This window comes from Poromitra crassiceps (assembly GCF_964638095.1).
Source record: "Poromitra crassiceps genome assembly, chromosome: 27".
Classification (NCBI taxonomy): domain Eukaryota; kingdom Metazoa; phylum Chordata; class Actinopteri; order Beryciformes; family Melamphaidae; genus Poromitra; species Poromitra crassiceps.
The window spans coordinates 11,802,969-11,830,540 of NC_139650.1; positions in this window are offsets into that span (position 1 = coordinate 11,802,969).

Below are 27,572 nucleotides of genomic sequence, written 5' to 3' on the forward strand. Positions count from 1 at the left end.
AACTTGTAATACAAATTTTTTTACTTTTCATGGATACTTTCATTGTATAAAGTTTTATTTTGATAGGAGTAAAGGAAAAAAATAGCCCCATTGGGGTGTATTGTTGTCTGGCCTTACTGGCACACATCTTGGATTGATGAGAATTAAACATATTTCCTCAACTAGGATTTCTTAGGACTTTTAGTATGTTGTTCTGGACACCTCATAGAAATGATCTAAGCTGCAAAAAATTCTTTTACAATTAGTTTGTTTTTTGGTTCCAAAATGAGTTAATTTGCCTGGACTATATAGCTTACCTGATGTTACGCCCCAGTGAAATTTAATAGGTTGAATTACTAACTTTTTTATGTCAACAGTCAACAGAAAATAAGTCCTGTCAACTGGGTAATCTTGTAGAGCATGTTGTTGCGTTATGACTGCTGAAGAGAATGCAGAGAAGATCATGCTGGTCAGATGCATGATGGGAGGTTTCTAAGATGGCTGCCACTTAATTTACTGATCACAAATCAAAGAATGTGAGTAATGAGTTTTGTCTCTGTGTTTCAGAAGGTGGTGATGGCTGCTGCGCTGAAGGGGTGAGCATATATCAGTGACTGGTCCTGGTGTTCTTGTGTTAATGTTAATGTTTATATATATATATATATATATATATATATATATATATATATATATATATATATATATATTTGTCTAAATGTCATTTAGTGAAATATTGAGTGTCTTGTTTTTTCTTTAAAAATGAGATAATCCATTTTAAGAGAATATCTTAAATTATTATTTCAAGCTTGCCTTCCTTGTGTCGTTAAACTCTGAGCTTTGATCAATGTTTGTTTGTTTATTGTTTAGCTTTATGCTTGGCTGTTTCATTGGTTTTTGTTTAGTTTTTATTGCACCTTTTATGTTTTGAATTTTGTGCTTCACTGTCTTGATTACCATGAAATGTACTTAAAGCACTTCATTATTTGCAGATCAATGCACAACTAGTATCAAGATAATATTAAAGAAAATTCTTGAAACAAGTTGGTTTGCCTTGGATATAAGATCATTTAAATGATCTCACCCTGCCGGCAGATTTGTTCACTTATTTTAAGAAAGTGAAGATTTAAAGCTCGTTAGACTAAATGACTTAAAAAGAGAATGATTAATTAATTTACAGGCGACCAAATCAAGACTTGTCCTCTTTGGAAATGCTGCATTCACACCTGTGTTGTTTTCATGACTCCTCCCCTCCAGTGCGCCCATCCCCTCAGGCCCGATGCCTCCATGCAGGTAGGCCTTCAGACAGACAGGAGTAAAACCACCGGGGGTGTAGTTAACTCACCTCAAAACCTTAAATACAACAACAATTAGAGAAGCAGCAGCAGAAAACAATCTGGTTCTATAATAAGAATGTGTTGAAAACCAAATGGCTCCTTGTTGGCAATCTAAAAATGAAAAGTCTTTATTTTACTTTGACAATCTGAACAGTTAAAACTGACCAATATTTTTTCACCTCGAGTGCTGCGTTGGTTTTTAATGCCCTCAGATACAAGCTGTAGGAGACGTTTTTAGAGTGAGCGCTGGCTCGCGCCCACCCCTTTCTGATTTAGATTTAAATGATTTCAACCCAGGAGCAGAAAGCCTAAACCTAACCCAACCCAGGAGCAGAAACCCTACACCTAACCCAACCCAGGAGCAGAAAGCCTGAACCTAACCCAACCCAGGAGCAGAAACCCTAAACCTAACCCAACCTAGTAGCAGAAACCCTAAACCTAACGCAACTCAGGAGCATAAACCCTAAACCTAACCCAACCTAGGAGCAGAAACCCTAAACCTAACCCAACCTAGGAGCAGAAACCCTAAACCTAACCCAACCTAGGACCAGAAAGCCTTGTCACAAATGCTTTGCTTGCTTCACCTCCCTGCTTCACTCAGGGTTGTGTTCTGTGCTTCAAAGTGTTAATGAAGCTCAGCTCAGCTGAAACTTTGATCTCCTGTGTTAACGTGTGATGCAGGCTGAGGCCTCAGTAACTGCTTTATGCTATGCTGCTGTGTGTGCTGTGTTTACACTGCTCTGTACACGGCACTGTTTATGTTCTTCTGCTGTGTACACGGCACTGTTTATGTTGTTCTGCTGAAGTTTCTGAAGGCTGACGCAGCTGGTGACAGAGGAAGACTGTGAATGATGGAGTATATTATTTTGTCATTTTATTTATTTATTTGTACGTTAGTTAGTTAGTTTTTTTATGTATTCTGAGCAGTACTGTAGCTTCATGTAGGCCACTCTACTGTATGCAAATGGACCCCTCTTGTTTCCGTGTTGCATAGGGGTGAGAACGGGGAGCGTTTGTGTTGGTTTGTTGTGTCACGTCATCTATTGTATGAGTGGTGTTTATATCGTAAAAAAATCCTAATAGTAAAAAAAGAAAAGAGTGTGAATGACATGGAGATGTGTGGAATTCTGGTTGGGCGGCTGTGTGTGTGTGTGTGTGTGTGTGTGTGTGTGTGTGTGTGTGTGTGTGTGTGTGTGTGTGTGTGTGTGTGTGTGTGTGTGTGTGTGTGTGTGTGTGTGTGTGTGTGTGTGTGTGTGTGTGTGTGTGTGTGTGTGTGGTGGGGGTGTTGTCATGTGGTCTTTGTTAATCTTTTGAAGCACAGAAACAGAGATATTCACACTTGCAGAAGTGCTTCAGTGCAGCTGTGTTGGAGCAGCAGTCGCTTTGTGATTAAATTAATGCAGAATCTGCTGCTTTCTGCCTTTGTTCTGCACCACAGAAGCTCAGTTATTGATGCTTTTCTTCTGGAAACACTCCAACAGAACAGGGACTGCATTTACTGTCTCAAAATGCTTTGCTCTTTTGCTGGAAGTTCATTCATTTCAAATAACACTTAATCAGTCAATCAAAGTTCAGATGCAAATTTATGTTGTAATACTTCTATCAACCTGGTATGATCTGTTTTATCTTGGTGTGTTTGAAACAGGGCAGCCTAACGTAGAAATAATGATGATGATAATAATACAAATAATAACTTTATATAATAAAACATTATACAGTATGTATATATATATATATATATATATATATATATATATATATATATATCATAAAAACAGTCTTTACAGGAACACTCCAGAAGAACAGGGTGACCAAAAATGTATCAAATTATCATATTTATTTTATGAAGAACAATGCGTTTCGCAGGCTTGCTGCTTCATCAGGTTCATAGTGAACTATGATGCTGTTCTTCGGATGCTGTTCTTCTGGAGTGTGCGGTCAACTTCGTATGGACTTGTTCCTGTAAAGACTGTTTTTATGGTATTTTGATCCTGCTTGTTGTGACCAGCATCTCCCTGCTTGGATTGTGCACGAGTATTTTTCCCTTGATATATATATATATATATATATATATATATATATATATATATATATATATATATATATATATATATATATATATATATATATATAAATGCATTAAGGATTGGGTGTGATGCTGGGACAGAGCGGATGTTCTGTCCACTGTATAGAAAGTCTTACCAAAGATTCTACCAGCAACACCAGACCAGCTTCTACGGTTGCTCAACATGTGAGATGATCTGTGCTGTTCTCTTACTGCATGTTGTCTTTCTGTCTCGTGTAGCACTGAACCAACAAACATCCAGGCAGAGGATTCACTGGCCAACACAGCAGGTAAACATCTCACCTCAGCTTCCTACCAACATACCAAGTGGAAGACGTTCCCACATCCTTTAATGAGTCACTTTTATATTCCCTGTAGGGAAACTGTCTTCTCTCCATTCACAGGGGGGGCAGAGGTCAGAGGTCAGGGTCTGGAGCTTGTAGGGATTCAGTGTCCTGCTCAAGGACACTTCAGCAGCTAGGGAGGCTTGGCATTCGGGCTTTATTTGACCTGATAGAACAGGACTTCAGTTAATGTGCTACCAAAGACCTGGCAACAGTAAACGTTCTCTGTACTTACTGCTGTGAATGGATAACTGCCAGATCACACATGCTGACATTTTTGGGTAAACTGTTCCCTGTTGCCCTTTACCACATGCATGTCTCAAATGACTTTACAGAAAATCAACCATAGGACAGAATGATATAAGAAAAACACACAGTAAGGAAGCAGCACAAAGCAGAAGACACAAGGTTAGGTTCACACTGCACAATGCCAAGCAAATCAGGGGTAAACAAAGGTCATAGACTTACAAGTAGTTGTTTACTGGGCAGAGTTCTCCTAACCTGTCATCAACTGGACTGTACCACACATGTTGGTGCATTCATAGCAAACATATAACATATATTAGAAAACATTGATTTCACCTTCTTTTTTGTCTTTGTTTTCAACTTTATCTTTTCGAGATTTTGTGCAAACATGATACATTGAACAATAAAGTGACATGTGATGTGTACATCAAAAGCAAAAATACAATATAGACAGCAAAGTACATAGATTTCACCTTCCTTGATGTTTTGATGTTTAGTCATTTCCTCTTTATTATTTTTGTCTTGTTTACAGAGAATGATATCACCATTATGGGACCAGAGACAATTTCAAATGACCAAGATGACCTTTCACGTGACTTCAAGGTCACTGCTGGGACCCCTGCCCTCCCTAGGCCTGAAAGCTCGCTGCAACAGTTCCCTGCAACAACTTTGACAGACAGTCCTGTGGATTCCACCTCTGACCTCACTGTAGCTGTCATGACCTCTGACCTCACTGTAGCTGTCATGACAGATGATACCAGTGCTGTCCTGGAGACTGGAGGCCTCATCATTTCAGATAGTCCAGTCGGCATCATCACAGATGCTGAGGTTCCATTGGAGGCTGATGAAGTAACGGTTGAGGACAAAGCTAATTCTAACACAGAGGATACTGTTGAGGCCGCCACAGAGGCTCTTGCCTCTATTACCCACAAGCGCACTGCTGAGATTGTTCGGGAAGGAGAGGAATACAATATTGTCCAAGGTACAGTTGAGGAGGTGGTTCCAGACAACATAGTTGAGGACAAAGAGATTCCCAAGGTCATTCCAGAAGATGTGGATGTACCTGAACATGATCCTCAGTTGATTCAAGAGGTTTCTTTAGAAGCTACCTTAGAAGATACAGAGGCACCTTCAGAGGCTGTGGCTGAAGAGGTCAACATAGATGTTGTTGAGGTGCCTCCAAAAACCACAACGGTAGCTGCCACTGCTGGGATGGTTACGGAAGTGCAGGAAGACAATGCTGTCCCAGGTACAGTTGATGAAGAGGCTATATACAACATAGTAGAAGACAAAGATATTCTCAAGGTCATTCCAGAAGATGTGGGTGTACCAGAACCTGATCCTGAGTTGATTCAAGAAGTCTCTTTAGAAGCTAGCCCACAAGATACAGAGGCACCTTCAGAGGCCGTGGGCGAAGAGGTCATCACAGAAGTTGTTGAGGTGCCTGCAAAAACCACCAAGGTAGCTTCCACTGCTGTGATTGTTCCAGAAATGGAGCAAGACATCACTGCCCAAGATACAGTTGAGGAGGCCTCAGGCAACATAGTGGAGAACAAAGAGATTATCAAGGTCATTCCAGAAGATGTGGATGTACCAGAAGCTGACCCTGAGTTGATTCAAGAGGGTTCTTCAGAAGCTACCTCAGAAGATACAGATGCACCTTCAGATGCTCTGGCTGAAGAGCTCATCATAGAAGTTGTAGAAGTGCCTCCAGAAACCACCATGGTAGCTGCCACTTTTGGGATTGTTCTGCAAGTGGAGGAAGAAGATACTGTCCCAGGTACAGTTGAGGAGGACAACATAGTGGAGGACATATTCTCAAGGTCATTCCACAAGATGTGTATAGGATCACATTCAAGTTCAAATTCATTATTGTTTATTCTATTGCACCTTACAGGACTTTACAGAAAATTAGCCTAACTAGATCTAACTGATCAACAATCAAACATGGAACAGAATTATATGACAAAGATAAGGAAGCAGAAGAAAGCTCATGACACAAGGTTAGGTTCACACTGCACACTGCCAAGCAAATCAGGGTCTATAAGCAAAAGCCACATAGATGTACAAGTAGCTTGTTTACTGGACAGAGTTTTCCGAACCCACATGTGTCAAACTCAAATCCGGCCTGGCACCTTATTTTATGTGGCCTGCAAGAGCTAGGAAAGAATACAATTTGCGCAATACAATTGTTCGCAATATTGCTAAAAATAGCTATTGTTAAATTGAATAATATATGTGGGCTACACATTGTTTTCCCTATAATTCTACTTCCAGAGCTAGTTATTAAGTAGCAAGTTATTACTAAAAAACAATAATAATCAAATTAGAGGCAATTATGAAATATGATATCACGTAGGCTAGATACATTTATATCGTGTTGCATTTACAACCGGCCCTTTGAGGGCAACCATAATGCTGATGTGTGCCTGGGATGAAATTGAGTTTGACACCACAACCTCATCAATAGGAATGAACCACACATGTTGGTGCATTCAAACCAACATAACATATCTTATAAACCCTTGATTTCACTTTCCTTGATGTTTCCAGTCAGTAATTTCTATTTTTGTCTTGTTTACAGAGGATGATGTCAGCATTATTGGACCAGAGACAATTGCAACTGACCAAGATGACCTTTCGTCCAACTTCGAGGTCACTGCTGGAACACCTGACCTCCCTATGACTGAAGGGTCCCTTCAACAGTTCCCTGCAACAACTTTGACAGAGAGTCATCTGGATTCACCCTCTGACCTCACTGTAGATGCCATGCCAGAGGACACCAGTGCTATCCAGCAGACTGGAAGCCTCATCGTTTCAGATAGTCCAGCCAGGATCATCGAAGATGGCGCAGATGAGCTTCCCTTGGAGGCGGATGAAGTAACTGCTGAGGACAAAGCTGAGTCTGACCCAGAGGATACTGTGGAGGTTGTTGCCTCTATCACCCACAAGTCCACTGCTGGGATGGTTCTGGAAGTGGAGGAAGACAATACTGTCCCTGGTACAGTTGAGGAGGAGGCTGCAGGCAACATAGTGGAGGACAAAGAGGTTTCTTTAGAAGCTACCTCAGAAGATACAGAGGCACCTTCAGAGGCTGTAGCTGAAGAGATCATCACAGAAGTTGTTGAGGTGCCTCCAAAAACCACAGCGGTAGCTGCCACTGCTGGGATAGTTACGGAAGTGGTGGAAGACAATACTGTCCCAGGAATACTGCCTGTTGATGCTACTCCAGACTTGACCTTTACTGATGAAGTTACATCAAAGATTGTAGAGGACACATTAGAAACAACAGATGATTCACTAGAGCTTATAGAGGAAACAGTACCAGAGGGCCCTGTACTAGCTGAGGAGGCAATTCTGAAAGAACCTGAAAGTGATATAAAGGAATTGCAACAAGAACATCCTTCAGATTTTGCTGTAGAGGTTAGCCAAGATGAAGTAGAAGTCAGCTCAGAGGTCATTCCATCTGTCTTTTTGATAACAGATGCCGATTCAGAATTAAATGTTGAAAATCGGAACATGACTCCAGAACAAGATGCCCTCTCAGAGATAGAAACACAGGTTCTCTCCAAGGCTACTATTTTGATCACTACCGATGAGATGACAGTAGAATTTAATGACGACACTGAAGAGGATATAACTTCAGAAGACACACTGAGGCTGACAACAGAGGTTACTTCTGAGCCTGTTATAGTGATCTCACAAGATGACAAGAATGACGACACCTCACAGTTCACTGAGGAGGTACCACCAAAAGAAAGAATAGAAGAAGAAACTACTGAGGCTCTAGGGGAAATAGTAGAAGCTGTGGAAGAAGAAATAGAGGAGATAAAGGTAGAAGACAGAGATGAGGAAACCACAGTTGCCCAAGGTGAGACAACTGAAGCTGCTCTACCACCAGAGTCTCATGTGGAGGTAATAACAGAGACGATAGAAGAACCAATTGAGTTTGTAGGGGAGGAAACTGTAGAAACTGTGGTAGATGTCACAACAGACACAACAGAAGAAAGACCAGTTGAAGCTGCAGAAGAAACAGGAATCAAAGAAGAGCCAGTAGATGCAGTGGGAAAAGCCACAGAAGAAACAAAGGAAGAAGCATTTGATGTTGCAGACGGAGAACCAGTAGGAGTCAGAGCAGAAGAAAAGCACAGGGGTCCAGTAGGATCTGCAGGAGGAGAAAGACAAGATGTAGTAGAAACTGCAGAAGAAGAGGCAGTATCTGCTATAGAATCTACAGAAGAGGAAGCAGAGTCTGCAGTAGAAGCTACAGATGAAGAAACAGAGTCTGCAGTAGCATCTGTAGATGAAGGTAGAGAAGAACAATTGGATGATGTAGAAGAGGCAAGTCCAGAGGCCTCAGAGGAGATAACTGAGGAAGCAGTAACTATGAACAATCCAGAAGCAGCAACTCCTCCAGAGTCTGATGAGGACATAACTGCACTGACTGTGGTCATTCCAGAAGATGCAGAGGAATTATCACCAGGGTCTGTTACTGTGGATGAACCAGAAGCAGAGGGAACTGAGCCAAAAATCACAGAAGAGGTCATCCCAGAGACTGTTGATGAAACCCCTCCAGCGTCTGATGAGGTCATAACTCTAATGATGGTGGTCATTCCAGAAGACCCAGAGGAACTATCACCAGGGGCCAGCGTGGAGGAAACCATTGAACCTGTGGGAGAAGCTACTCCAAAAGTATGGTGGTTCCCACCTAGAACCACCATGGAGGATACTAATGAGATGGTTGAGACAGAGAGTGTAGCAGAAGTTCCTGAACCTGACAAAATCTCCCCAGAAACTGTTGTGGAAGTCACTGCAGAGAGTACACAGGGGGCTGCAGTTGAGGTTGCTGGTGAGGTCATGACTCGCACCTCCATGGAGACCACAACCAAATATGTAGTGGAGTACAACAACGGTAACTTCCCAGAGCCAACAGACAGAGCTAACGAACCAGATGATGATGAGGGCTTTCTGTCTATGGTGTATAGATATTTTACCAATTGGATTCCATGGGTGTGATGAACCTCTCCCCCCCCCCCCCCACACACAATTTAGTGGCCTCTATTCAAATGATGCATCTCAAAGCAATAGATGTGATGATGATAAATGATGAGTTGAAAATCATGTTCTAATAATAATCAGAAGGTAATTAGCGGCATCTAATCCCTTGCTGCTGAGCACAGAGCTCCTATCTGTCCATTTGGTTATGAAATTGGATTAACCATTGATTAAAGGGAGGAGGAGGGGTGAGGGGGTGGGGAGGGACACATAAACATGGAAAGAAAGAAAGAAAGAAAGAAAGAAAGAACGAAAGAATGAAAGAAAGAAAGAAAGAAAGAAAGAAAGAAAGAAAGAAAGAAAGAAAGAAAGAAAGAATATAGAAAGGTGAAGGGAAATGCAGAGATGGGGAGAGAAAGAAAAGCATGCTACAAACTCAGAAATAATTTATTTATTTCTGGTAGAGAGAGAGCGAGAGAGTGAGAGAGAGAGAGAGAGAGAGAGAGAGAGAGATTGGCAGGGGAGAGGGAGAGAGAGAGAGAGAGAGAAATAGGCAGAGGAGAGAGAGAGAGAGAGAGAGAGAGAGAGAGAGAGAAATAGGCAGGGGAGAGAGAGAGAGAGAGAGAGAGAGAGAGAGAGAGAAATAGGCAGGGGAGAGAGAGACTAGTTCAGCTCAGGTCAAACACAGTAGGGCTCTCACACCTTTTATTCTGATCCAATCACAACATCCCGCTCACCTCCTTTAGCGGTGCTTCCCGCCACACTGACGTCGTTTTCTGCAAATATTCATCTTCTGTTGCGCAGTTTGCAGGAAAATGGAGTAATTGTTGAGTTGTGTGTGGAGAATGCGGGTGCTATGTCTTCCTTAATATGACAAATTTGGGTGATGTATTGCATCAAATTGCTGTAGCGGGCTGTTTTAAAGCTAGAGCAAAGTTTATGGTGTCATCTGAAAGGAAGAATTACTAAATTTGAATATGAAAAATATAAATGTTTGAATTATAAATGTTTAAACTTTGATTATCAGTCCTTTTCATCAAATTAGTAGCTATAATTGGCAGTGATGGTGTTACAGTAGGCTACTGGTGGAAGGGCACGGTCACAATCTGACCCTCTGGTAGCGAGGACATTTTTTGTGGCCCTCTCTATCATCAAAGTCGCCCATCCTTGTCCTAGAGAAATGATAAGGAGGACTCACGTCTTGTGTGTGTACGGCTGCATCACACTGATCTGTCAAAAAACTGACATTATTGACACAGTTTTCTGTCCGTTCGGCTGTTCTGGAACGTCAACATTTGCCGATTGAAAAAAGAAAGTAGGACATTTGCTAAACGGACGGTGACGAATCCGTCCGTCCAGAAAAAGTTCAACTGGGTTGAACTTTCTGGCCGTCAAAATGGAAAATGACACTGAAATGACCGTTTCAATGACAATTGAAAATGACAGCTGTCCAGACAACGGGTCGGGACAACGGACAGCTGTCTTTGAAAATGAATTGAAATAAACAGAGAAATGAACAGAGATGGACAGACACGACAGATGAGCGTGGACACAGCCTAAGGCAGCTACTGAAAAATGTATTTTGTTTTTTTAATATATTTATATACATATTTATTCCAGCACCTTTGCACTCTGTACCATTGCACTATTGTCCATTGCTTACAAATCCCAATGTTAGTAGAAGAAGGGTTCTCCACGCATCATCCAGCAAAATGCAGCTGAACCAGGTGCTTCTCAGTTTGAGGACAGCAAACTTCCAGGAGACAAAGGAGGGACTGGAGCAGCTTTTATTAGTGCAAACCTCCTTTGTTTCCTGGAAATACTTTTACATGTATGTATATATTTAATGTACATTATATATATATATATATATATATATATATATATATATATATATATATATATATATATATATATATATATATATATATATATATATATATACTGTATATATATATATATGTGTGTAATGGTTTTGTAAGAGTGAAGCCGTCATGTGTACTGTAGAGGCAGAGATGTGTGTTTCTCCAATGTGAACATCTGCTGACTAGTTGGAGTTACCTGGAATATAGAGGCAAGGTGGGGACTTGAGTCACATGACTTGGTCTCTAGTCATGACTCAAGTCAGTTGTAATTGCTTGAGACTTGACTTGATGCATGATTTTGTGACTTGCAACTTGTTGTACTATATGATGACTTGAAAAGGTGTCTAAAGTCTTTTCTAAATAGCTTGTGTTTGTGTAAAGGACTTAGAATGAAAGTGATGAGATTTGTCCGACCAGACGACTGAATTTAATTTCTGTTTTCTGAATTTGTATGGAATGATAGAATTGGCTCATTGAAGTTGAAACTGATTATAGAAATCAAACTCATGATGCTCTCCCCAAGTTTGTATCCCATTAAAATCACATTGGATTGAAAGGTCCAAGCGAATTTGTTTTCTTTAAGATACTAGCAACATTAATACTGGACTCTTGTTCTGACTTAACTTGTTGATCTCCATTTAGAGAGTTGACATTAATTACAAGGACTTGACTTAGTGATCTACATCTAGACTCGAGACTTGACTCGAGACTTGTGTGCCTCAAAACTGACTTGGGACTTCACTTGAGCAAAGTTGGCGGGGTGACACCTCTGATAGAGTGATTCTGACCATGTCCGTAACTACCATTGAGGACACCGAGGTCATGACCTCTGTATTTCTCAAACCCTGGCTATACGGCCATCTGACTAATGCAGACTAGGTTAGGAAGTCATGAATAAACAAGGTGAACAGCTGCATTGCCAGCTGTTCCCTAAAGCAGAATACAGATGTGAACAGGAGCGGGCGACTGACTCATCTGCTGGCAGGAGAGTGGGGAGATGTTGCTGCTCTTTGTGAGGCAGGAGCCTACAGTTGGAATGTACAGTGCTGCTACAGATGTGTCTTGACAATGTAGTGACTAATTCCTTCAGTTCATCTTCCAAAGAACAAGGCCAGGTCGAAACCTGGCATAGGGGCCGGTGTGCTCAGTAAAGTGGAGAACTCTGCCAAGGTGTATTGAGTCATTTGTGTTCAGTCTATTTTAGTGCACATCAACTGTAGTGTGCCTGTGCTGTAGTGTAGCCTATGTGGGTTAATAATCCTGGGTTTAAGCTTCATTAACATGAAGTGCCAGATTTATGGTTAATCTAGTAATATATATTATTTTCACACATAAATGTAGGCTATTGAAATGTAGGCTTATTATGTGGTGTATTCCCAGCCCCCCCCCCCCCCCCCCCCCATACGTGTAGGCTAGGTGTTTTTTACAATGAATTCGTATATCATTAATAATTGGGATTATTGTAAATATTAGGATAGGTGAGATCAGATGACTGCTTACCATGTAAAAGCTTTAATAACACTGGCATTGAGGGCCATAGTGTTATTAAATATTTGACATGGTATGCAGTCATCTGATGTCCCCTCCCCTAAACGTTACATGTCATGACTTGCTCCTTGGCAGATATCTGTGCTCCAGCACATTGCCTCGTGTTTCACTGTAAACGAGTAGGCTATTGTGACAAGCAAACTTTTTCAGTGAAACAAGTTCGCTTGTCACACAATACTCGTTGGACTTATTTGAGGGCATGTATGTTTATCGTTCACGTTCGCTAACCTGTCGGTCTTTGAACTCTTTGAACAGGTCGGGGTGCCTGTCGGCAAGATGTTTAGCCAGGTTTGATGTGTTTGAGCCTTTCGCTTTGGTCGCGTTGAAGCACCTTTTACACACTGGTTTCGATGTGTCCACGGGCTTGCCTTCGCTGTCGGCAACGTATACAAAATATTTCCATATTTCGCTTCGTGCATCTGCTTTTAAGACTCAGAAGAAGCCGCTGCCATTTTCGCTGTGACTCAGAAGAAGCCGCTGCCATTTTCGCTGTGTCTGTCCTGTGTGTCGGGGTGCTGCTGCGGAGGACTGAATGACTGGCCATAGAGCGAGCAGAGAGGGAAGGGGGGAAAGTTGGCACGCCCACACATGAAGCAGACAGAGTCAGAGGACACAGGCTCTCAACTTTAATGCCGCAGCGTCCTCCTTGTAACGAGCTAGCCACAATATTAGCCAGGCTGTCCCCCCCAAAAATGGTGGCCTTTTCAAACGATATTTAGAGGAATATGAAGATAGGACCATATGACCATAACCATCAATGTTTGCTCCTTTTCGCACTCATTATTAGCAGGTAGAAGCAGTAAATTAAATTGTATCTTTTGACAACATGTAAAACCACTTTGGTATCTCAAAAAAGTCTCACCTACTTTTTCCAAAGAGTGTTCTAGTCAGGAAATAACGCAAGTTTGGTTGGCATGCAGGTTCTAGAGAGATCTAGCGTTAGTGTCGTCTGACTCTGCTGCTGCACAAGCCACCAGTGTGTTTTTGGCTGCATCCCCCCGCTGTTATTAACGTCATTGTTTTGGCTGCATCATCTTCATCATCGTCTGTCTCTCCACTGTCCACCACCAATACAGGTGCGGGAACGGGTGCACTACAAGCCGCACTTGTTGAGGGGGAGGGCGACAAGTCATGTTCTTCCTCGTCAATGCGACGTTTCTTGCCTTTGTCGAAAAAGCTTAAAAGCAAACTCTGTTTCATGTCTGCTTGATTTGGCGCTGTGGCTGAAGTTGTTTACTTTACTAGACAACTTAGCTAGTTTCCCATGATGCTCTGGGGCACAGAGGCATAGCGGACAGTCGGACACTTACGCATGACAGACTGTCCATGACAGCTGATGTGTTTTGCAGACAAACAAACAAAAAACTTTATTTCCCCCCCTTTTTTGGGGTGTGCCAACTGCCTGTGTGGGTGGTACTATATTGTAGCGTATCGCTGATACGCCAAAGAACGGAGAGTTGTAGTTGGTACAGGGTCTTTATTCACAGGCTTCGTTAGCTCCTAGCAGCTAGCTTCACACCGCTAGCTCTACACATAACAACCGGTCTCCTCGCCCGCATGGCACTGACTGGCTTCCGCCCCGGCCGCTGGTCACATATATCCCCTTCCCCCTAGGAACACACCCACACACATCAGTTCCTAGCTGCGATCCAGACACTTAGGTTGCACATCACATTACAGGTAATACTTGGATTACCTGAACACGTTACATACTCCTCACCCAACAATAAGGTTAACGCCCACGTTAACACCCACAACCCACACATATCCCCCTGTACCAAAACACACCAACACAACATTTTTCCCATCACCACATCAAATTATAATTCCCCAACAACCAGTCTTTTCTTTTCAGCACCCCCGTCATAATGTCCAGTTTTTCATTAGGTACTCCGTAATGTCTAGTTTTCCATTAGGTACCCCCATAATGTCTAGTTTCCCATTAGGCACTCCATAATGTCTAGTTTTCATTATTTCCTTCTTTTTCACACATTCATTTAAATTCAACACAATATAATTTCAGTTCGACAACAACCCCAACATTTACATCATTCTTTTTCCATTACCTTCATTTAAACCTTTTTTCTTACTCACATTATCCCACTTCAACCACTATTTCCATCCCCCCTTTTTAAAGCTTCTGTCCCATCTGAAGCACATTACAGTCAACACATGCACTGCAGTGTAAGTCAGCACGGTCCCCCCTCTGTGCCCCACAGTCCTCACACGCATCGCAGTATCTTCGCACATCCTCCTTTTGTTTGCCCCAGTAGAAATGTCCACGGATGCGGGTGAGTGTCTCTTCGGGCCCAAAATGACTGGAACCAGGGCCCTTGTGTGCCCCCTTAAGCGCCAACTCTCGCAGGTAACCGGGTACAACCGCCTGCCTCCCTTTTACCCCGTGCTCTGTTCTCTCCAACAGCCCGTCTTCATCTAGCCGCATGTTCCACAGTCCTTTCGTGGCACCGGAAAACATGTGAGTCTCCTTCACAGGGGGCCGGCGTCCGGCCGCCACCCACGCAAGCACCGGACCGATCTCCGCGTCCTCCGCCTGCCTGCGTTTCCACTCACTCACGTCGACATCCTTGATGGTCGCTCTGTCGTCCTCCAGATCCACATCTGGACAGTCCTCCTCGTCTTCCTCCACCTCCTGCACTCGGTCGTCCTCCCGCCCCCCTTCCCCAGGGGACGGCGTGTTCAGGACAGCAGGGGGAACACAACCGGCCTCGCTCTCCACCTCGGCTTTCCGCACAGCAACCGTGGGGGGCGCAGTGCAGTTTCTGGCTAAGTGCCCAGGCGAACGGCAAGTCCAGCAGAGTCTCACCTGTCCGCCGCCTGCACGTCTCTCTTCTCCCGCTGCCCTCCGGTCCCCGACAGCCTTTTGACACTCTCTAGCCAGGTGTCCAATCTCGCCGCATGCCCAGCAGGCTCCCTGCTGACCATGTCGTTGTCCCGCATACCCGGTCCGTCTCCCGGGACCGCTTCTGCACCACCTCGCCACGTGGCCCGGCTCTCCACATGTCCAACACAGTCTCTTTTGCGGCTCCGCGTGGGGCCCGTGCTCAACTGTGACGCGGTATACAGTGATGTTATTGACGTTTGGTTGCTCCCCTGGAGCGGTGGGAGGGTGACCCATCTGGACTACCGGCCCCCCTGCAAACGTCAGTGTGCTCTTCCCTAGGTCTACTGTGCATTGGTTTAGCGTCAAGTAGTCCTCCCCCAAGATACAGGGCCCCGCCATCTCTACTACCCATACCGGAAAGTTCACTGTCTGTCCCCCCACAGTTATCATCACGGACCCCCTTCCCCTCATCGGCATCAACTCACCGGATACTGTCCTCAGCAGCTGGTCCGCTGGCTGCTCCAGAAGCGCTCCCTCTGGCATCATGTTGTAGTTCACCAGCGTTGCCGTACACCCCGTGTCCACCAGGGCGACACAGGGCTTCCCTTGCAGGCGGACCTGAACATGGCAGCCGTTCATCGTGTGCGGCCCGTTCTGCATGTTGACAGCGCCGGCGATGTCGTCTGCTTCGGGGGAAGGCGACGCCCCCCCTCCCCGTCTGTACCGCTGGGCCCCCTCCAACGGTGACGTGGCCATAGGGAATATGACGTAGGGGGCCCGTCTCGCCCCTCTTAGACGGGCCCCGCGCCGTTTCCCTGGTTCCACGCTCCTCCGCGGCACTCTCTGGCCCGATGCCCGGGGCGTCCACAGGTCCAGCAGCGCATGGCCCCGGGCCCCCTGGCCCCGGTATTGTCTCGTGGGGTGGGCTGCAGGGTCGCGCTTCGGAGCAGTTGTTCTGTTAACTGGCGCACCGACTCAGATAGCTCTTTCACCATGTTGCCTTGCTCTTTCACCATGTTGCCTTGCTCTGCCAAGGCCGTCTTCCACGCTGGCTCTTCTTGTAGCTGGCTCTCCGCTGCCATTCTCACCACTGGGGCGGCCTCCATTATGCCGCTGCTCTTATCCCAGCCTTCTACTGTCTCTATCTCCAGCGCCAACTCCAGCGCTGCTCCCAGTGTTTTTGGATGTCCCAGCGTTACCTTCTGGCTTAGACCCCGTGGCTCGATGGCCTGGACAAAGTAGCTTAGGGCTAACCCATCCAGCGCCTCCGTCGGTAGCTGGCTGTATGCGCGCCGGCTGAGAGTCTCAATGTCTGTTGCCAGTGCACGCAGCGACTCACCCTGCCGTCTGCGTCTGTTACACAGTTCCGCGGCTACGATGGCCTGCTCTTCACATCGTCCGAAGCGTCTCCGCAGGGCCCCCATCACCACATCCAAGTCCTTTGTATCCGCTATTGCCGACACGCACGCCGTAGCCTCGCCCTCGAGGGACATCACGAGATGGCTGGCTCTCTCCCTTCTCGTCCAGCCATTCCATTCTGCAGCCTCCTCAAACTGCTTGCAGTATGCCTCCCACTCGCCTTTACCGTTGTATTTCGGGACGAGCACGTCCTTCCTGGTTCTGCGGGCGCCATCCCCCGCCGTCGCGTGCCGTGCTTCAGCCTCGTCACTCCCCGCCTGTCTGCTAGCCTCTTTGAGCCGCGGGGTAGCTTCCGTGGCTACGGGGATATCGCCGTTTAGTTCGGATTTTATCATCACAAACCCCAGGCTTGCTGCTGCTATCCCCGCCTGGATCTCTGTGGTAGCGGCCGCGTCTACCCCGTCTTCTTTCTCCTCGGCTGCTTGGTAGTCCGCCCCGGCTCTTTCTCTTCCCGCCTCCCGTTTGAGTCTTTGCTTCTCTCTCTTCAGGAACTTGTTAACCATCTTGCCGATTCTGGAGGTAATTCACCGTTTTAAACTTCTGACGCCAATGTAGCGTATCGCTGATACGCCAAAGAACGGAGAGTTGTAGTTGGTACAGGGTCTTTATTCACAGGCTTCGTTAGCTCCTAGCAGCTAGCTTCACACCGCTAGCTCTACACATAACAACCGGTCTCCTCGCCCGCATGGCACTGACTGGCTTCCGCCCCGGCCGCTGGTCACATATATCCCCTTCCCCCTAGGAACACACCCACACACATCAGTTCCTAGCTGCGATCCAGACACTTAGGTTGCACATCACATTACAGGTAATACTTGGATTACCTGAACACGTTACAATATATATACAGTATATATATATATATATATGTATATATATGTATGTATATATATATATATATATATATATATATATATATATGGCCCAGGTTGCCCATTATGCTAGATCCAGCCCTGATTAGGTGCACCATTCTCCTCTGATGCTCTCATCAACAAGGTGCACCATTCTGTCTAAACTGAACTCTATAGAGACTGTCCCAGAAGATCAGCAGTTTAAGAAATACTCAAAAGATAAAAATAAAAAAAAATCTCCATTCTGATGTATGATGTGAACATGAACATTGCGCTGTGTACATTGTACAGGTGTTCCTAATAATAACGTGCTGGGTGACAGTAGGTACAAGGTACTCCTATTAACATGCTACTGTATGGGAAACTGGGGGGAAAGATAGAGTTTGGTGAAGTGTGCCCTCTGGTGATTATAAAGAGTACTGCAAATGGGGACACAGGAGGTTTTGAATCGCCTATCTATAATCTATCTATCTATCTATCTATCTATCTATCTATCTATCTATCTATCTATCTATCTATCTATCTATCTCTACATGTATGTATCTATCTATCTATCTATCTATCTATCTATCTATCTATCTATCTATCTATCTATCTATCTATCTATCTATCTATGTCTGTCTGTCTGTCTGTCTGTCTGTCTATGATCTAGTCTAGATCAGGGGTTCCCAACCTTTTTTGTGTTGCGGACCGGTAGATGGAAAAAAAAGTTAGAAAAAACATTTTTTGTAAAAAAAAAAAAAGTATATATATAGCCTACCGTATATATTATATATTTTTTTTTTTGGACCGGGCTCGCGGCCTGGTACCAAATGCGTTGCGGCCCGGTACCGGTCCGTGGCCCGGTGGTTGGGAACCACTTATCTAGATAGACAGATGGACAGACGGACAGACGGATAGACGGATGGATGGATGGAAAAGAGCCTGGAAGAAAATATGTTTTGAGATAGGCTATAATTAAGCTTTTATACAACAGTTCTATTAAACAAAGCTGATTAAAAAAATGACAAAAAGCTGAGAAAATATATGATTTCTCTATTCCTCCGCCTTCAAAAATAGTTCCCTCAGCTTTCTGCTTTGCTGAAAATGTAGCCTAATCAGCCTAATTAACTGCAGGCTGTCTACTTTACTACTGTCTACTCTACAGCTGTGAAGCGTTTTGTTGATTAGGGCAGCTGTGAAGCAGAGTGATCTACACACAGTGAAGCGCCAGTGCATTATCATGAAATATTGGCACTGGTAGGATCCCTCTTGTCCAATCAAATTGCTAACTGAACTAACTGTTGTATAATTTGTGATAATGCAAATAGTGTTAACTGAAATTAAGTTATTTAGTGCCATTCTTGATGAGGAGGGATTTTAGCAAACAAACTGCATCACTGGGGGAAAACGACAATGGGATCCTCTGGAGCCAGCCTTGAGTCTCTCACTCTAGTCCCGGCTATGTTGTTACATTCACACAACTTTAACATGACATGCATAATATACATCAGACTCTTGAGCTACTTCTGCTCTCACTCAGAATGTCAAAATATAAGCGATGTGATGTAGGCTAGTTTTTTAGATAGGCTATTAACGTTTATTTGGCACAACTCATACTAACCTAGTTAACTGCTGCTGGCTTCCGCATTTCTGGGGGATTGTGATGTCACGCTGTTTCGTCCTATAATAGATTTTCCTATCGTTTCATAGATATATTCCAATTACGTTTCACTGTCATTAGACTCAGCTGGAGTGGTAAACGGAGCAGCGCGGTTTTCTGACCGAGACATGAATGATGAGGGTTCCGAAACAAAAACGGCATAAATAGCCTACTTTTTAGAAAATAGACCAGTAAAGAAGGGCTCGTCCGGGATTTGAACCCGGGACCTCTCGCACCCTAAGCGAGAATCATACCCCTAGACCAACGAGCCACGTGCCCTTATGTGCTAACAGTTCCAATTTTGAAGTGTAAAACTTTTGACAAAGAAATAAGACAAGATGCAAATAGTGATGTGAAGTGAACGCATGTTGGTGAGTAAACAGTGGCGACGACTTCTGTCTGCAAAATATCTCCACTGTAAAAAGGTTTGTTAGGAAGTTTTGTGAATTATGTAATGTCAACTGAGCACCGCTAGAGGGAGCCATACAGTCGTCCACTGTTGGAAGTTGCTCTCTTTATGATGCAGTCGTCCACTGTTGGAAGTTGCTCTGTTTATGATGAATGAGAAGCTGACAGGAGGAAGAAGGAGGCTGTCTGTCATCACCACTGGGTCATCATCACATAGATAGATCATCCATGAAGCGTGAGGTGTCACTCCTACCTATTTTCGTCTTCATTTAAATCCTGTTGCTGGGCAGACAAGCATGCTCCATTGCTCCTTTCTTCAGGAGGGAGTCAAAACAAAAGTCTCATTCAGTCCAGTGTCTCTTCCTTTCTAGGAGAGGTCTGGTGTGTGAAAGCCGCCTCATTACCCTGAACAACTTTCAAAGACGTCAACTTGCGCTTCCCTTGATGGCTGACATCACTCTGTGACATCTGATGTCTGTTAGAGGTGCTTGGGGTAAGTTAGTTATTATTTATGAGGTCCCATGTTCTAATAATTAGAATGGATTAGAATCTAATCCATCCGCCTTTTTCATTTCCCACCCAATTCACCCATTTTGTGTCTAAAAGGCAGGAAGTAACACAGGTGCAAGCAAAACATGAGGGTTTCCAACTTCCAATCGATTTGGTGATCCGTTTTGTTTGCACCTGTGTTACTTCCTGCCTTTTAGACACAAAATGGAAAAAGGCTAATTGGTTCCCAAATGGTGTGCCGAGGCACACGGTGTGCCTTGAGGCAAGTCCAGGTGTCCCTTGGGGATTTTGTGACAACCATACTTTATTATTGCAAATATACCATAAAACTATACAAAAAGTTACCAGTTATTTTTATTTTATTTACGATAGGCCTTTCAGTACTTTGTACATACTAATTTCCCAATACAGAGGCAAATTATATAACCTAAGAAAATCTTTCAAGGATAACATTAAAAAAAGATTTAAATATGTGAGGGGGAACACACACACACCCGCACATGCACAGGCACGCACACGCACACGCACACACACACACACACACACACACACACACACACACACACACACACACACACACACACACACACACACACACACACACACACACACTTTTCAGTGTCACCCTCTTTTCAGTTCCATTAGCCTACACATATTTTCTTTATTTACTTGTTGTAACACCCAGGCCACGGTGTGGCCTGCTCGGTTGACATTATGTGTATGATCATTTGTGTAATTCCTAAAGCTAAACTCAGTAGACCTGTAGTCTTATGTAGAGAAAGGAGTTTGTTATGTTTATTCCTTGTGTATTAGTCTCTGTCTTTTCCTCCCACCTGTTGTCTATGTTCCCTCGTTAGTCTGCCCCATTACCTGATTCTCCCCACCAATCAGTTTTGCCCTCTGTGTTCCTGCCTTCCCCAGCTGTCCCTCATGTTTCATTAGTTACCTCTGTCTATGTCTGTGTGTAGTCCGTGTCGAGTCATTGTCTTTCAGTCTCTGGTATGGTACATATTGTCTACCCGGTCCTTGTGCTCTGAGTTTTGTCTGCTGTGTGCTAGTTTTGTTGTTTTGCTCCTGTGATATGATCTTCAAGTTAAGACGTTTTTTGCACCTAAAGCCTTGCCTGCTGCCTCTCTGTTCTGCCTTTGGGTCCAAACCTCTGCATTACCTGACACTTGCTCTATTATGGAACAGACTCCCCGACAGCCTGAAGCTGGTTGACACCATCATTAAATTCAAGTCCACCCTAAAAAACTGGTTTATGGAAAACGTTACTTCATAGTAATCATGTTTTTTTTTATTTGTATTTAATTTTAGACAGCTCTAATGGTTTGAGCATCCCTGTCCGCATTTGAATGAGCTGTTCAGTATGAAAAACAAGACAGACATTGACTAGTAATTGTACTACTCCAATCAAGTTAATTTTCTCTAAAGTAACAATACTTGTACTTGAGTAGGATTTGCGTGCGTGCGTGCACGCGTGCGTAGTACACGCGCGTGTGTATGTGTGTGTGACCAAGAGGGAGAAAGCGAGATTACGTGAACATACCAGACTATGTTCTTGAATCTCAATTTGTTCTTAAAATAATAAGAATATAAATCAATAAAAACTATAAACCTGCTCCCAAGGAAATGAAGATACAATGATTTTATTATGAATAAGTTGGTACAGAATCAATAAGTTAACATTAAAGTTCATTATCAAGCTGAAAATGTACAAAGGACAATCAAATAATATTCAAACCTTGCAGAATAGGGGTCTGAACTCTTGATGCGAAACCATGTACAAACAGCAGTTTTACCACAAAGTATAAAAATGCCAACTGACTCAATGGCAGTTTTCTTTGTAACTATAAAAAAAAAGAAAAAGTGATTTGAAGTTGACCCTTGACCCTTGACTTGGTAACAGACAGCAGCGTCAGTCTTCTTCACGCCAGACACCCAAAGCAGGACGGGTCGGCGCAGATTTCACACGGATCTACAGGCGTGATGCTCCCCGTTGGAAAACATGAGAACAGCAGGAGAGCATGCAACATCAATATGTATATGCCATAATTATAGCATGTTCATGTCCCACACAAGGGCCCACTTATTATCACAGCTAATATTGACAATGGGAGAGTATATGTGTCAGGCTGGTTTGTGGAGCGATACGCTGTGTTATCTTTGTCTCACGTGCTTAATGGCTATTTACTCAGCTTTTCACTGGACCCTCATCCTCTATGATCACTTCAGAGCCACTTTGAGGTGCTAACAGGATGTGAGGAATACAAAAGGTAAACACTCGCCTGGACCACTTCAGTGAACTAGAGCCAAAGCGGGAAACAGGACTAAAACACCCAAATCAAGATGTTTGCCTCTTCTTGAAATTATACTTAGACGTAAGAAGTGGAAGTTACTGAGTGACTTTTTTCCTGTTAGAAAAGAGAACGTTTTAAGATGCAATCTTTTCCATACAATTCGAAAAAGATGTGCGGACAAACTAGATTATTTTAACTGGAAAATTTCAATATTACAAAATTAAGTGCACAAACAAAGTAAAGCTCTTCTCTCCTTTGCTAACTGATTGTGAACGGCAAAATAATTGACCAATTTATGATGGTGAAGTTTCTGACGCTTATGGAGAGACAACCCCCCCCCAATATGATTTAAAATGTAACTAAGTAGTGAGCTAAGTAAAGTTCACAGCTTTCAAATGTAAAAAAAAAGCTACTCAAATACAGTAAATACCGAGTAGAACCTTGACCATGGCTAAGATCTGCAGCATGATGGCCTCCTCAGACTGAAGCCTGCACATGTGGTTTGAGAATAGAATAGAATAGAATAGAATAGAATAGAATAGAATAGAACTTTAATTGCCACACGACCAGGGCCGGTGGTATTTGTTTTGGGTACATACAGGATGTAGAAATAGACACTGCATCATAGTTACATCACATAAGTGCATCACAATAAAGTACAACCAGACAACACCAATAACAGTGCAATTACAGCAAACAACAACCATTTAACAAAAACCATTGACGAGACACACATAGAGCCAGATACACACAGTGCAGCAAGTCCTTGTGGTTAACGCAGGGAGTTGAGTGTTCTTATTGCTGTGGGGAAGAAGCTCTTTTTGAAGTGGGTGGATTTTGTGGCAAGTGACCTGAGACGCCTCCCAGAGGGGAGGGTCTGGAAGAGCTGGTTAGCAGGATGGGAGAGGTCAGAGATGATCTTTTTGGCCCGTTTTAAAACACGTAAATGGATTGGATTGAGGGGAGGGCAGAGCCGGTGATCTTGGAGGCCTTAGACACGATGCGCTGTAATCTCCTCTGTGAGTGACTGTCAGTGTTTCCAGACCAGACTGTGATTGAGGAGGTGATGATGCTTTGGATGATGGCTGTGCAAAAACGGACCAGAAGGCGTTTGTTAACTTTTTAATTGTCGGTGGAAGTACAATCTCTGATGTCCTTTTTTGATGATCTGGTCTGTATTGGTTTTGGCCATTTTAGGTTATTGCAGATGTTGGGTGCCTAGGAACTTAAAGGAGTCCGTTGGAGTTATTGGCTGGGAGTTGATATAGACCGGGGATTTGAGATTTTGCTCGCGTCTGAAGTCAATGATTATTTCCATGGTTTTTGCTGTATTCAGTTGAAGGTTGTTGTCTGCGCACCATTTGACTGAGTTGTCCACTGTTTGACGGTAATGACATTCGTTGAGATTTGTTTGAGATGAGGCCAATTATTGTGGTGTCATCGGCGTATTTGAACACCTTGACTGAGCTGCAGTGGGATGTGGGGTCGTTGGTATACAGGCCGAAGAATTGTGGTGAAAGTACACACCCTTGAGGGGCCCCTGGGTTAAAGGAACACTCTGGCCATTTTCAACCAGCTTTGTATCATTAGAACATCAGTAGTATATCAGAAAACTGTAAACTGTTTTGAAGTCTGTCATTTAATTTGACAGTTATTGAGTGTTAAAGTGTGGACCAGTGACATCACTGGTCCACACTAACTCAAATTAATAACTCATTCACTCAAATCAACTCTCAATAACTGTCAAACTAGATGAATGATGAATAGTTTGAGTGAATGAGTTATTAATTTGAGTTAGTGTGGACCAGTGATGTCACTGGTCCACACTTTAACACTCAATAACTGTCAAATTAAATGACAGACTTCAAAACAGTTTACAGTTTTCTGATATACTACTGATGTTCTAATGATACAAAGCTGGTTGAAAATGGGCGGAGTGTTCCTTTAAGAAACAGGGCTGGATATTTTTTAACCGACTTTAACTTTTTGTTCTCTGTTTAGCAGAAAATGTAGAATCCATTGGCACAGGCAAGGGTGCGGGAAGGTAGGTGCAGAGGGTGCGGGAAGGTAGGTGCAGAGGGTGTGGGAAGGTAGGTGCAGAGGGTGCGGGAAGGTAGGTGCAGAGGGTGCGGCAAGAGATGGAATTGTCTAAATTGTTGGATTTGGCTGTCCTGTGTTTATAACATGCATTAAAAAAACAGTTTGTGCTTCCCAGCTCTAATCTTATTTCATACGCTCTCTCTTCAAAAGTGTTTGATTTTCATCATAATCTGGTTTTCCATAATAATAATAATAATAATAAGTTTAGTGTTTACGCCTGTGTGCTGTCTGTTGTAGTGTAGAACGACTAAAGGGAGAGCAGGTGGTGACATGAAAGTGAGTGAGAAAAGGAGAAGATACTGAATAATGACATCGAAAACAGTATAATCCTAATGTTAATTTAAAATGAAATATTCCTCTAAATATGGCTAAAAGTACAAAAAACGTAAAACTTTCTTCGCCGGGGCCCTTGCGGGCACCGCCGAGAGTCCCTTCCTTGCAGCACCCCCTACTTAATAATAGTTCCAGCGTGCCTGGGCAGAGGGCTGGATGTATGTTCATTCCTAATAGTTTATTGTAGAGTTTGAGTGGGTGAATGGTGTTGAAGGCTGAACTGAAGTCAATAAACAGAATACGTACATATGTATTAGATGAATCCAGATGGTGTAGAGCACATGTGTCAAACTCAAGGCCCGGGGGCCAAATCCGGTCCGGCACTAGTCTCTTAAAACAGACTGTCTTATCTACATCCGGCAGATGCAGCTATATACAGTCTGTACTTCGTGGGGGAGAATCATGCACCAAACGGAAGAGGAAGTTGAAAGGCGGGACTTCCGCTCATTCGTCCAATCAGAATTTAACATTAGCTAACTAGCTGTATACTGCTGTAGCTATCGTTAGCTAACGCTGATTAGTAAGACGAACGATAAGCTCAGTAACGTTAGCAACTTACCTCATCACTTTCGTTTAACTCTGGAATAAGTGCACGTCTTGCACGAGGTTCCTCCAAGCCGCGGATACATCGTTTACGTCTATCAGGGTCTTATTTCACCGGTTTCGTCGGCGTAGCTTCCATGGTAATTCTAAAGCACTGCTAGCATTAGCAACCTGCATCGGTTTAAGTTTCCGGGGGGAACATATTTTTCGTGGACACGCGTGTCGTGATTGGTCAGATTCCGTCGAACTTCCTTCCGGTCTGAAGGTTTTTTTCACTACTTCCTTGTGCATGTTCTGGGGGTCTGACGTACAGACGGTATGGCGAGAGCATTTGAAAATTGCGGAAGCCAACTCGTCTGTTCTAAGAGACTAGTCCGGCACCTCATTTTATGTGGCCCGTGAGAGCTAGCAAAGAATGCAATTTGCACAATACAATTCTCCGCAATACGGCTAAAAATAGCTATTGTTAAATTAAATTAAATTTGAGGCTACTAGTTGTCTGTTTGCCATTGTTTTCCCTATAATTCTGCTTTCAAAGCTAGTTAAGTTATTAATTTAAGTTATTAATTAAGTTATGACTAGAGAACAATAATAATCGAATCAGAGGCAATATGAGGCCATTTACACCTGGCATTAACATGCGTTTTCTGCCATCAGATTGCAATCCGATTGTATTTTATCACTTGAAAGTACAGGTGTAAACACCCCCAAAACGCATTGAAGAAGGATTGCAATCTGATCGGCCAAACCACCTCCGGAGGTGGTCAGGGACGCATTATGACAACATTTAACACAAGTGTAAATGCAATGCGTCCTCTCAAAACGCATTCAGCAACTACCGGAAATACATAATCTTCGGAAGTCGGTGACGGCGCGCACACCTGTCCTGAACGCAATTCCCTGGCAGCACCGCACCGGTGTGTGCCCTCATCTCGGAGGTTTTGCCACGGCTGTAACCACCTGTGTTGCGTTCAGGTAACATCCTAAATTACAATATTATACAATTGAGAGCATAATTTCTCTTTTATATCAACACTTCTCCTTTGGAAAAGGAGTGGAAAATGAAAGGAAAATGAGGGAGAAAGGGTTCGAACCCTTTCCCCCTCATTTTCCTTTCATATAAAAGATAAATTATGCTCTCAATTGTATAACATTGTAATTTAGGATGTTACCTGAACGCAACACAGGTGGTTACAGCCAATGACATGCACGGAAAACGTATGTAGGCTATGTGTGTGTGTCACGGACCCAGTGTCTCCCAGCTCCATGGGAGAAGAACCTACAGAGAAAACTGCTATATCGACACGTCTGAAAAACTACCTCATGAGAGCGCAAAAGCTTTTTGCAATATTTGGGAGGTTTTTCGAAATTTACGTGTTTGCATTACCCGATTTTTATTGCGATATTTAGTAATGGAAACACGGCTTACAGACAGGCCAAGGACAAGAACAAGAAAAGTGGCAGGGGCAGAGCAACGTGTCCTTTTTATAAAGAAATAGATGCAGTGCTGCGTGATCGGCCATCGTTTTGTCCAGGTGAAGGGGACATTCACTGCGCATTTGAGCTTAACAATAACCTCTATTTCCCTGTGCATGTATGCAAACATGCATGCACACGTTCAGGGAGCGCGCGCGTGATGACGTTCGAGCTGGAGAGCAATCGGATTGCAATCTGTTCACCCAAAACGCATGTTAGTGCCAGGTGTAAATGGAATCAGGCTGAAGTGATAAAATACAATCTGATTGCAATCTGATGGCAGAAAACGCATGTTAATGCCAGGTGTAAATGGCCTCTATGAAATATGATAACCCGTAGGCTAGATACATTTATATCACGTTAGATTTACAACCGGCCCTTTGAGGACAACCATAATGCTGATGTGGCCCGGGATGAAATTGAGTTTGATACCCCTGGTGGAGAGTATAGTGAAGTGCTAGGTTGATGCCATCTTCAACAGACCGGTTAGTACTGTCTGCAAACTGGAAAGGGTCCTTGATGGATGCAGTGTGGGATTTGAGATATGCCAGAACCAGATGCTCAAAGGCCTTTATGGCTACTGAAGTGAGTGCAACAGGTCTAAAGTCATTCAGACAGCTCGCCTTGGAGGACTTGGGCACAGGGATGCTCATGGACGATTTGAATCACTGTGGGACTTTACATTGGCAAAGTGGGAGCATCGTGTCTCAGTAATAACGCAGTAGATTCATTTTGCTGTATGAATCTAACCGAAGCAGAAAACGTTGAGAGC